Source organism: Meleagris gallopavo, chromosome 3, assembly GCF_000146605.3.
Source record: "Meleagris gallopavo isolate NT-WF06-2002-E0010 breed Aviagen turkey brand Nicholas breeding stock chromosome 3, Turkey_5.1, whole genome shotgun sequence".
Classification (NCBI taxonomy): Eukaryota; Metazoa; Chordata; class Aves; order Galliformes; family Phasianidae; genus Meleagris; species Meleagris gallopavo.
This window is the reverse complement of record NC_015013.2, coordinates 39269865-39283298: the sequence shown is the minus strand read 5'-3', so window position 1 is coordinate 39283298 and position 13434 is coordinate 39269865. Positions and strand designations below refer to the sequence as shown.

Sequence of the window (13434 nt, the reverse complement as noted above, 5' to 3'; positions counted from 1 at the left end):
TTTGCTGCCACACCATTCATAAATGTTTTCACTTGTTTTTTGTTATTGCTGCTGTTTTGTTTGTTTGTTCATTTTTCTGTTTTTCTTAGTTTTGAAACCAGTGCACAGTAGCATCCTCACTATAAAGCACAGCAATAAAAATCCATTACCCTCCATGGGCAGTTATAAGGTTTAATTAATTCTCTAAGGAGATCCTACAGACTATAGAAATGCACTTTTGAAATGATCATTGCTATCTAAAGTCTGGCATGTGACAAACTGGTACTGTGACATACAACTGTGTCCTTCAGTTCCACTCCTTATTTCCTACTTCTCTTAAAATAAACTTTTGTTAGAGCAAAATAATTATTTCCTGATGTTTTTGTACTTTCACCCAAATTAATCCATTTAAATGTGCAGTATAATTGAAAAGTTACAGAGCCAGATATTCCCTAAATTTGCATAAATTTCTGTATTGGGTATATCAGAAATTTAAAAAGTGATGAGAAATTTCCTTACCTGGATGAATAACTTCTATTATCTTCTCAGAGACTCCATCTGGGTAAGTTACAATGGAGCAAAAGTAAAGACCAACATCTTCCAAAGTACTCTTGTTGAAGGATAAGGATTGGTCTTCCCTAGAAGTATTTTCAAAATATATTCTTCCTCTGTATTTGTCTTCAATATGTATGCCATAGATAGGATGCAAGACGGCAATATTTTCTTTATGACTTCCATTTTGTTTCATCCAGGATGTCTGTGTTATCACAGCTTTTTTTGGATATATGCATTCCAGTTTCATCTTCTCTGAAAGATTTATAGTTGAATCCACAAACCTTCCTTCCACACTGGCTAAAACTAAGAAATACATTCAGTTTGATTATAAACATTATTAAAAATTGAAATTATAGCAAAACTCAGAAATGACATTAGCAGCACCAGAAGTAAAATTCTGAAGAAAATATTCATTAAAAATAGCCACTACCCCCCGATATTGTAACTATTTCTAATGTATGAGTATGACTGGAGAGTTAATATTTGTCTGAAGCACACAATGGCACACTTGTGAGTTGTGATCATATCCGTAATTATGTAAGAAGAGGAAAGAAATATGATAGCTAGGAATAGGAAAGAGATCTTACTTCTAAAAAGTTGGAGAACAGCAACAAGGAAAGCTGCATGGTCCATCTCAAAGAACACTGGAATCAGTGACTGGCGCTATGTGGCTTTGTGCAGTCTCTGCACAACACATGCTGTTCTCAGGGGGAAGGTTTTACTTTTGAAACATGAAAAACATCACGAGCTTTTTACTTTCACATTCTAAAAATTGCGTCAAAGATGCACTGAATTCATATCTAAAACTATCTCAGAGAAAAGTTTTCCACTACTATTGAATCTCCAGCCATATGATAACTGATGTAGATGATAAATGACGAGATTTTCAGGTTTCATCAAAACAAGCCAATAGAATTCTTCTGTGCCATTTACTCCAAATCAACATCTGTCTGCTGTTCAAGGAGTAAGAAATCTGAAAGAGAAGACAGTTCCTATACTTTAGAGGTCATTGCAAAAATATAATGTCCTTAAAAATAGGAAAATACTATACACAAAACCTTGTGGGTTTTTTTGTTTGTTTGTTTTCTGTTGTTTTTTTTGTTGTTGTTGTTGTTTTTTCCAGAAACCTGGGCTTCATATTCCAAGTGATGCAAACTTAACAAAAATGGTGCATACTTAACAAAAATGGCCCTCAATGAAAATTTCTTATGACCTTCTTTTAATAAAGTCTTCATTTATGTATTGTATTCTTTTCAATTATTTTTAATACTAAAAGAATTTCCTCAAGTACAGGAAATTTATAACAGCACAAGTTTTAAGGACCAATGAAGCCTTAGAACTCAACAAGCTTCTATGAAGTATCTAAGAGCAGCACCTACATACTATTTTCCTGGAAAAATCATAATCTGGATTCACAAGATACTCCCAGATTGTCAACAGTCCATCTGATCCTATCTGAAAAATCTAAATAGAAAAAAATTAGTCAGAGATTGAGTTTCATTTGTATTACAGCTATCTTTCTAATCAGATTAAAATATTTACTTACATTTAGCTTATCTCAGGAAATGAAATGATTGCTGGTAACAAAATAATGAAATTAGGAGGTTCAGAAGTCAAATGTTTGTACAGAAGATGTCAGATGTTTGTACAGTAGGAAAAAAGGATTCTGTGAGTCAACAAGGCCTGGCTCCAGGATGCTATGTGGCATTACGGTCTTTAATCAACTACACAGGATCTGCATGTTTTTTATATTTAAGTCTTTAATGAACTCACTGGCTAGCTGTTGCAATTGCAAATAAGGCAAAAAGATGAAGTATCTCTCTACACTGAAATATTTTTTATGTCATACTACATATGGTAATACTAGTTTAGAAATGAGTGATGTTTCACAAGATCTGAAGTGAAGGAAAAGATAAATAGACATGAATATGTTTTTTAATTATTATTACAAATAAAACTTCTTGCACATCTGCTTTTTTAATTAAAACTAAGATTAAGTACTCAGGAAATCTCCAAAATGAAAACAAAGTCCCTTCAGTGAAAATCATTTTTCATTTACCTTCATTTATTTGTTCGTATATAAATTACTATTTTATTGCTCTGGATTTCACACTCATTTCTCTCCATATGGCTTTAAGAGAAAAACAGAAATTAAGAAATTAACATCCAGCTCCACGTGATGTCTAAGTATCAGTGATACTATATGTTGTCTAAACACATTTATTTCTTGCACAACAGTCACAGTTACTACAAAAGTCCAGGGATTCTTGGTTCAGTTATTTGGTCCTCAAAAGAGGGTTCTTTTTCACACCCACTAAAAGCAGCAGCCTTTAAACAGAGTATTACTGGTTCTTCCCCTAAAGACTGCACTACAAGGCTCCTCTGAACACCTGTGCCTGGATTCACAAATTAAGAACCTGTAGCCACTATGAAAGCTGACTTCACTGGTACAATTTGGGAGAAGGCACAAGCTTTACTTGTCATTTTTTACATAAGATACATAAAAAAGAGAAATAAACACTGCCTCTACTATGCCCTTCTAGCCTGTGGACAGAGCAGACAACAAAGGGAAGGCTATCTTGCAACCATCCCTCCCATTTCCCTGAACCTCTAACCTGTGATTCTCCCTACAGGCCCCAGCAGAAAAAGGCTGGAAAATACACGTTTCTCTGAGCATCTGTGGAGAAGAGACCTTCACAGCAACTGCACATGGCATGATCACCTGAGTAGTTCCTTGGTCTCTTCCATTCCAGTTCTCTGCCTGCTATAACACTGCTCTTCTTTCCCAGTAATCCCATTATTCTCTCCATCCTGAGAAGCCCAAAGCAAAGCAAGGAGGTGTTCACAGAGATAATTAAGTTGTATTTCAGTAATTGTTCTCTAAGTGCCAATCACAATTTAAAGCAAAAAATCACAGCAAAAAAACAACATAGCATAATTTTATAACTGAATGTATAACCGTAGAGTGGTGGCTTAAAACAAAAATTGGAAAGAAACAAAACAAAACAGAAAGAATTGCACAAACACATTGGAAATATATGGGTTGGATTTCAGTCTTGACTTGAACACACATCTTTTATGTCTCTGGGTGCATCATTTTGTTTCCTGGTGCATTAATTTCCCACAGTCCAATATATAGATAAGATATAATGAAGGATGCTGTTTCAAAGCATGTCACAATGATTTCTGTAATTGGATTCTCTAATGGAAATTGCTATAAGTGAGTGAAGAATAAGATATACGCATAGGGCCAACACAATATGTTAATACCCTTTTTAATGATTTATTAGCACTTAAGATTTAACAGATAGGCCTGCAGCAATACTGCAGAAAGAGAGACAAATCTACTTGCTTCTGCTTCTTCCAGGAAAAAGGCCTTGGCTGTGGCAGTGCAGTGAAGCAGGAGATAGTCAAAAAGGAGATCACTCCAGGTACCACTTATAAACATGACCAATGGAAAAATGGTGAGGCCAAGGGGACTGTTTCAGTGAATCTTCAGTGAAGAGAATGAAGGAAATGGACTGGAAGGAGTGAGTGCTTTGAATAGTTTGGTCTTGGCCTCTGCATCTCTGGACATCAGCTCTTCTATCTAGAAGCCAGGCTAATCAACTCAGAATGGTAGTTTGGCAACAAAAGACACAACTATCTCTCCATGGATAACAGTCATCCTCTAGATTACCATAAAGGAAATTACCTCCTCTTCCATTCACTATTCTTGGTTTCTTTAAACAGAAGGGCTGAGCAGTGTAGTTGGATAAAGGCAAATAATTCAATTTCCTTTCTCCTATTCTGCATTGTGCTAATCTAATTGCACTAATAAAGACTCCAAATTGGATTAATCTACATGCATGCTTGATGCAGTATAAGATTCTTTAGTACGTATTCATTAACATCAGAGAAGTTAACACCGAGAATTCTTCCAAAGAAATTGGAAAAAAATTTGACCTAAATATAGTCACATTTTAGGGGTACGTTAGTAAAGACTCAGAGGAGTCTTTACTTCCTCAGAGGAGGAAAAAAATGATCAAAACTTAAAGTCCTTCTGCAGAGTAGAGATTTAGAGAAAATAGGATCTATATATTCAAAATCTTAATGATTTCTTATTTTTAAATGCACTGGCAATTGCTCAGGTTGCACTATATAAGTAATAATTCTACAATGAATTGTTTCATCCCCCCATGCTGCAAGAGGATATGTATTCAGGGGTCTTTAGATAAAGACTGTGTTTTTACATTTCTAGAACTGGAAAATTATCTGCATTTTTGGAACCAAACTGCTAACTGGATTATCATTCCAATGTAACACTGAGCACCTAAATGGGTCAGGAAGATAAGACTGTTAGCGATAAAACCACAGCTGCAACATGAAGGCTAGATATTGCTAAATGCTGAGATTCAAGGGTAGTTTCACATTTATTTATTTCCAGGAAGATTAATCACAAGCAATTGATGGAATCTGAACATTGAAAAGCTATGCTGAATGACAAAATATGCTCATGGTGATATGCACTAATAGTATAAAGGTCTGATTAAGGAAGTGGGAGAAACACCACTGCTGAACAAATTTTGAACTAGACACCATAAAGCAATACTGCTGCTGACTCTTAAGTGAGAGGTGTGTTGGTAGGAGATAAGAAGGTCTGTGGTATTTTTTAAGTTCACTGTATAAGTGATGATCCTTTGATGTATTCGTGGCTAGACAGTTTGCCTGCGACAACTTACCAAACTTCATAGAAGTTTGTGTCTACTTGTGTGCAGGGGGAATTCTTAAAACAGCAAAAGCACTCCTCTGCTCATCTGAATAAAACAAACGTGGAAAATATGACAGGAAGAGAATTTAATAAATAACATTATTTGAGTAAATAAAAAACAGTTGACCTACTTAAAGAAGAAAAAGAAAAACTTGAGAAATAACTCCAAGAAAATAACCAGATATTTCATTTCAATATTGAATATTTTCTTCACATTTTTAATTATGCAATTGCTTAATGATAGGAGATATCACACGGCATTTTTCTTCGAACTAAACTTTTTTTATTTGGCGATCTTGTCTGTAAATATTTGCCATTGATTTGTTCAGTAAGATAATGAAAATGTCCTTAAAAATATTTTATAAAATCTTCTCCTTTAAGCATAGGAAGATACTACTGGATTTTTTTCACATTTTGTTGATAATTGGTTTATGTTATGACCTTGAATCTTTATCTGGAAATAACATGGAAGATGTCATTTGAGCGATTTGCAATATACTGATTTACAAAGGAAAATAATAGATGATATTTGAATCTCTATGAATTTAATGTACTAATACTGTTAGTCAACTCTGTATGCTGTTCTTTTTTTTGTTGTTGTTAACCTAGCTCTTGTCCTTCTGTTGAATCTTTTAGCTTGTTAGCTTCAGAAAAGTAGTATTATTTACAGAAACCCAGGAGTTTCATTTTAATGAAAGAAAAATGGAAGCAGAAAAGCTTTAAGGTGCTCAAGCAAAGGACCTTGGGAAAGGGTATTTTGCTTTCAGAACACAGCCATTCCTATGCAACTGTTATCTTTCCTGAATTAACCTTCTCCTGGTTCATCTCTACGTTTCATGTTAATCATGTTGCTATTAAAAAAAAAATCAAGCGTTTTACTTTAAAACTGTTAAAACCCAGTTTAAGGAAATGAACGTTGGTGTTTTTTCCTTTTGTTGGCAGAGAGGTTCATGAGAACACCCCCCTTAAATACAGCCAGGATGTGAAACCCTCCTGAGGAGGTTGAGGTTATTCTGAATTATATGATACTGTCAGCTCAGACAAGTCTTCAAGGTAGATCTGTAGCTGACCTTTGGCAAACAAGCTTATGGCTTGAAAAAATGGCCTTCAAAATCCAAGGAGAAAGCTAGAGAAAGAAAAGACTGCATCTTTTGTCCGTGCTATCTTATTTTTGTTGATGCATTCAGAACCTGAAACAGACTAACTTTTTAGTAAAGAAAGATATCTCATGTAACTTTTCTTAAGCCCTTTTTGTGCTCTTCTTTTGAGAAAAACTCAATAAAGAGCAAAGGGACAGATTATTTTTTGATATTGCAGATCTCCTTCCAACAAGATCAATTCAAGCTCCCAATACAATCAAAAAGTTTCTCGCCGTAAGAATACACAAAGCCAAATCCAAACACCAAACACTCAGCAGTAATGATGTGTGAAAACAGAAGATCAGATCAGTGTTTGCTTTGTTAATTATTTGCTTTGACAACTTATTCATATATATTTTTTTATTTATGTTAAAATATGAGGGGAAGTGAGTAATCGGGCAACAGAGATGGAATTTGCTGTTGGCTGAGATGAGACTGGTAGAGACAGACATTGGGATGGGGCAGGGAGCCACACGCCTGCAGCGTGGGCACAGAGCGGAGGAGCTGTGATTAGAGAAGACCTCAGAGCAGACAAGACCCACAGCCCGTACGACAGTGGCCTTGTGAAGCTTGTCACTCAGGTGGCAGAACTAGAAGACAGAATGGCTCCCATGAGGGCACAGACTTTGGAGGAAACCTTATTTTTGAACTCTTTTATTTAATCTATCACACTTAGTAGGTCTGAGATCTTTCCTTTTCAAAATTACCATGTTCTGTTTCATTACTTATGTTCTGATGTGTATGGGGCTGCTGAATCACGGCCTAAACCTCTGATTAATCACCTGAGGTGAGCAGTGAGTCAGCCACGGGAGCACAGGTGAAGGCAATTCACCTGTGCTGCAGGAAGGGGTGGAGCCTGCCTCCACCTCTCTTAGACCCATTTAAGAGCTGACTGCCGGTGGGGAAGGATCTCTTCTGGAGATCTACTTCACTGGAATCTGTTTTTTGAGCCTAGGATAGGGTAAGTGTCTTTCTTTTCCTACTCCAATATAATAATTACATCAGCCAAGCTCCTGGATATACTATACCATCTGAATATTCATTGATTGTACATGATGAAATACAGCCAAAGGCATTGAATATCTATGGTATAGAGGTTTCAGGAAAAACAGTGGCAGTGCTTTCTCCAAGGTCTTGCTGACTTGGCACAAAAGTACAGGCACTTCTTTCTTTCTTCCTTTAACAGGTTTTAAATGCTGCAAGAAGTACCAATCCAGCTATTTAAACTACTGCTTGAAAGAATTATGCTTCAGAACAAAGACAGTCTTACCCTTGGAGTATATTGCAAAACATTTTCAAAAGAGAAAATAAAAATTATTTCTAGAGAAAATGTTGACCAAATAAAGGTCTAAATTCTTCCCCTTTCACGGGAGACAGAGAGGGAGGGAGACTTAAAAGGACAAATAGAATTACGTAAAAGCAGCAGTCTCCTCCCAAAGCTTTAAATATGCAATAAAATGGAAGAAATAACAAACAACAAATCTGAAGACAAATCAAAATTTCTGTTCTATTGTAATGAATTAAGTACTATTGGTCTTGTATTTTGTTTACAACTCTACACCCCCATATGATGATACACTGCAATTCTTCATGTAAAAATCCCTTTCCTTACTAAAAATCATGAATAGATGCTTCTTGACCACTGAGCTGTTTTACTCTTCATTTCCTCAGGGAAAGTCCTACATAGTAGGAAAACTTTTTCAAGAAAGGATTCACAGTAAACTGCAAATTAATGGAATACATGAATATCTGTTGTAATCATTTGTTTTAGTAGAAATAGCATAATTGTATCTTAATGGCCTGCCTGATTCACTACAACATTTTACATCTGTTTTATGCTAATGCAGTTGCAAAGAAATCAATGGTATATATTTATACCGACATAAAGCAGTGTGTGACTCATATGCTCAATTAGTCTCTACAGTTCGAGAAGGAATATAGTACACTGCCTTTATTTTCCAAAATTTAATCTGCAACTGTGACCACTGATTTCTAAGATCCTAGAAGTTTAATTATATTACATCAGTATGACTTCAGAGCACCCATTACAGAATAATCACAAGCAGTTTTTTAAGGATTTATTTTTTGAATCTAATTATTCTGACCACATAGGTGTTTTTTTTATTTCTTTTATGTTCTCATAACAAGGAGGCACTGGAGTTTGACAGCCTTCTTTAAAAAGTATGTTTGTGATCTATATGAAGCATTAAATGGCTATAAAGTAGTATACCTGCTCAAAGATGGCTTACCAAATACCTTAACGTAATTATCATAGTATGTTTATGCTACTATAAATTAAAAATATTATGGTTTTATTCTTACGGTTCCTTAGCTGAAATCATATGAAACCCCTACAAGCTTGAAATCAAGCTCATTTTAAACCATTTATAAATGAAAATTTGCAGATATTTCTTTTCCTACAACGATCTCCTTCTATTTTTAATTGAAACATTATTTCTCTTTTCTTTACTCTGAAAGAGATTTTTGAAAAGGAAGCGATCTGTTTTTATGACGTGTTCAAAAGCAAAAGCAGAATAATCTGGTGCATTAAGCAGGCAGGAATTTAAATAGATAAACCAAGGCAAATCTTGCTAGAATAATTTTAAAGAGTTGGTTGTTCTTCTTCACATACAGGCCTGTCACATGTACAACTTCAGGTTTCTGGTTGTTCTGGCTAGTATCCTCTATCTATCAAGATTTCTCTAAGGACAAAATTGCATTTATCAACTTCTTTGCAGTAGTGTCCATTATTATCAGTATTTATTTTGCAATGAGAAGCAATTAGTATTTTTTGTTTATTTTTCAAAGAGGAAAATAAAAGATACATTGTAATATTAGAACTGTTGTCTGATGTTTTTTTTTCTTTCAATTCTTGTCTTGATAGAGAGTTTTATGTGCCGGTTTTCGTTGCTGTTTCTCATCTAGATGATGGTGAATAGTAACTCCTGTATTATATTTCAGCTTCAATGGACACTTTTTTTTTCACTGCTGAATCAATTGTATTTTCTATTAAACCTGAGACGAATATATATGTGCCCCCCTTTCCCTGGAGCAGGAAATCTATTGCTAAAAAAGGTGTGTGTGTGTGTGTGTGTGTGTGTGTGTAAAATAACATACAGAATGTGGCAGCTCAATTAATTCATCAAATGATGAATAAAGTCTTCTGAGAACAAAGATACAGATTTTGTGTCATTCTGGTATTAGATATTCTTAGCTGGTGTCTAAAACATCTAAAACAGTTCTCATTTTGCTTTTCTGGAAAGATTTTGACAGTGTTAATTAATTCTACAAAGAGAAATTTCTGACACTCTGAATTCACTTTTTTTCCTAGATGATCTCCTGCTGCATTTGAGAAATGCTGTCTTGTTTATTGTACTGATACATGCAGTGGAAGTCCTGAGAAAACAAAGCAATAGCAACAAAAGCAAAATACAAACCGAATCAAAATGCAGAAGACAACACAAACCAACCCAAAACTTATAATTATCATTGTTGCCTACCAAGCAATGCATTTCCATTGAGTTCTCCAAAACACTGATATTGCTTCTTCTTTGAGAAGACTTACTAAAGACACTGGGCAGATATGAACTCCTTTTGAATGTAACAGTAATAAAAAGCACTGCCTGAAAAGCAGAATAGAAGCACAACTCATCTCATTTTATCTAGAAATTCAAAAGGATTCTGCAAACACAAGTAGGTGAGCTGCTGGTCTGTCAGGCACAGAAGCTGGTGGTGGGTTTGTGCATCGCTTTGCTCTCTTCTGGTCAGCAGTGGATTATCTGTAATTCTCAGACTATGCAAGTCCCTGTGAAATCAAAAAATTCTAACTCGAACTAAGAACAATTTTGGAGAATGGCAGAATGAGGACATTTTAAGAAGAAGAAATGTAGAATTGTTGAAGTAGATCATCTTATATTCTCTTTATTTTCAATGGGATAGATGAAAGCTTTGTTATGCATGAAATTTATACATCTGCCACAATAGTTAGAGCAGTGTCATTGCCCTTGGATGGACCCTGCTATACCAGTCCAATTTTTTTTTTTACTCAACAAAATCATTTTCATTCAAAGATGAGAGAGGAAATAAAAAGGGCAGACTCATCTCTATGTTTGTAAGAGAGTTACCAAAAGTATTGCTACATTGGCATAAAACCAACCAAATAACTAACATCAAAACAAAGCTTATGTTACCATATCTATGAGGGTGTAAAGAGATGCAAGATTTAAGTGGCAGGCAGAAAAAACTGAACTGATTCTTAAGTGGTTTGACTGCAGTTCAAAGAGAAAGATTCAAAAAAAGTTTCTAGAGCTGCAGGAATAGAAAACACTTGAAGGAAGTCACTGCTGAGTGCAAAAAAATAAGAAAATAAAACTGAAGCAAATGAAATTCTAACAAAGCGTTGTGGCTCAGACAGTTACAGTTTTCACAGGTGTTATAGCTGTGGTCTATTGAACTTATCTACCAGATCAGGCTATTTTACTTCTCTCTCTCTCTCTCTAAATGGATAGTATCAGTTAGATTTCATACCTTTGCTTTAGCAGTTGTCGCCTACCACTGTTTACAGCTGGGCATTTAATCTCTCACCAAAAATAAAATTATGCAAGCACTCTGGGGAAGAAAACACAGAATATTTGAGAGTCGTATGAAAAAATGTGTAGGCAGCTAAAGAAACTTTTTCTGACAATTTATTGCAAATACACCCCCAGCACAAGGTAACATTTATTACCATCAAGAGATGTTTCAGTTCAGCAGAAGAATAAAACAATCTGTCTTGAAAAGCTACGTTCTGGGTGATTACACTTCGACCTCATTCCTGCTATGTTCCATAGTGAATTTACCTATAATTATATTTCCTCTTCCATGATCTAGTCCAGCATTACCTGAAGTTAGATTTTTCTTTTGATTTTTATGTCCATTGGCTTCTTAAATTAGTTTTTTATTACACACATAACAATTTTTCATCCATTATACATGTTAATTGTTTTGCCATTAAAAGTTTTTTTTTTAATGTACATAGGATAAAACCCACAAGTTTATTTAATCACGTACAGACTCCAAACAACCCATTGTTGTAATAGTGTTGTGTTTTTATTTTTTTTTCTGTTATTGTTGTCATTAAGAAATTCACCTTAAAAAAAACAAAAAAACACTGACATTTTTCTGACCCTGAACTTGGTCATTTTGCCAATTAAAGTAGCTTAGTTCAATTTTTGTCCCCCTGTTGCTGTACAATGAACCTAATAAATGTGAAAAAATGCAGTACCAAATTACTATCAAGAACTACTCAAAGCATGTGGAGGTACTTTTTCTCTTTAAAACGTAAAGACAGCACTGAGAGGTATTCTGAAGCCATCACCAGCATTGTGCTAACCACCATCGCTTCCTCCCAAGCAGAGCTTTGGCTGCCCTGGCCCCCAAAAGGAGGGCAAGCCTCAGGCCACAGAGCTAGCCGCAGGGCCCCCAAACCCCAGAGGCCTCCCTGGTGTGGCTCCAGGGCTGCTTCTGGGCTAAAGGATTGTTCATAGAGCTGCTTTGCAAATCACTCACTGTGCACTCTAATTTCTGACGATACAAGGGTTCTGTCTCGAGTGCAGTGTTTTTATTAGGTCAGAAACCAGTAGACGGGGGAATTTGATATTCCTTGGTTGAAACTTATTCTCAGTGCTGGAAATAGTATCTTTTGCAAGTGCAAGGCAACCACTGCAATAATTCCAAGCACACCCAGGACACCCGAGCTCTGGATTAACGAACAGTAGATGCCTTAATTCACACAAACAGACTCAAAATCAGACCAAAAGTTTCAGAAAAGTTGTGAGTCATAATCCAGTTGCCATGGCAATAGGAAATGGCCCTCTGTGCAAATCATCAATTACAGAGAAGCCTAGAACTCATAGAAAAAGCAATTTTCCCCTTCTTGATTTGGTAAAATTCACTTTGAAGTGGAGGCATTTTGAGCTTTTCTAAAATATCTTGAATTTGGAATTATGAGATGAGCACTGGTATTCTGATATTAACATATTGGGTACTGTTCCCTCAGTCAAGCATGCATCTTTCTCAACCCACCAAGATTTTGAGAACTGTCTTCTCACAGAAGCTTCTAAAGAGTTGTGGATTTTTTCTTGTTTATTTTTTTTTAATTCTTCAGTGTTGTTCAGGTGGTTTCTGAAGTCAGTAGCAGTCTGTGATACAGACCTAACAACATAGAAAACTAAATGAGGAGACATGACCTTCTTGTTAAACTTATTAAATGATTGACATAATTTAACAATGGCTTACATAAGATTTAGATCTCATTAAATTGGCTAGCAAGTTTTTCGTAACACACATTTATCATTTATGGATCCAAAAGAAGGACACAGGTGATCTCATAGCTCCCTGTGCCCATAACACACTGAGACCCAGGCTGAGAGGATATATGCTATCCTTCCTCTGCTACTTAAGATTATGAAGGAGTGAGAACAGAGAATATTTGATTTTAAAGGTCATTCCTTGCTGCTGCTTGATCCCATATGTATCTCAATGTCAGGTCAGTCTTCCTAAAATATTTTTTTCGTTATGAAGCATTTCTAATACTACCTTTTAAATTAAAGATAGACAACACCTAGGAAAGACTGCAAGGCATGCAAATTACTTGTTCTAGTGAAAAAACTTACATTACCTACATGAAGGTCTAAGAATTATCAAATTGCATTTTGATGGCTTTAAACATCTCAATCATTTGACTCACTAGCAGTGTTACTTCTCCCATGCTACTCTGTGTGTCATATTGTTTTTAAAAGCACTCCTCCTATGAAACAAGAAAGAAAAGTTTTACCTGTGAGTAAGAAGCAAAAATTAGTTCTTCCAGAAAGTACCTGCGGATGTGCATTGCTTGCAGGATCAGACCTAAACTTTATTGGCTATATTGGCTGCAACTAACCAACTCTGCCTGGCTGATTGAGAAATTTCACACAAAAACATTTTTTTTCATCAAATTTTAGTGTGAGTCTTATCAGCTTCAGAAAATAGACT

General features: G+C 35.5%; 1 long non-coding RNA gene across 1 annotated transcript; it reads right to left on the bottom strand.

The window, feature by feature from the left end:
• Positions 1 to 1369, bottom strand: LOC104910240. The gene is made up of 2 exons (XR_002113691.1): positions 1122 to 1369; positions 1 to 837 (listed from the first exon to the last, which is right to left on the bottom strand). It is a non-coding gene; the product is annotated as an uncharacterized LOC104910240 (long non-coding RNA).
• Between the last annotated feature and the right edge of the window lie 12065 nt (positions 1370 to 13434).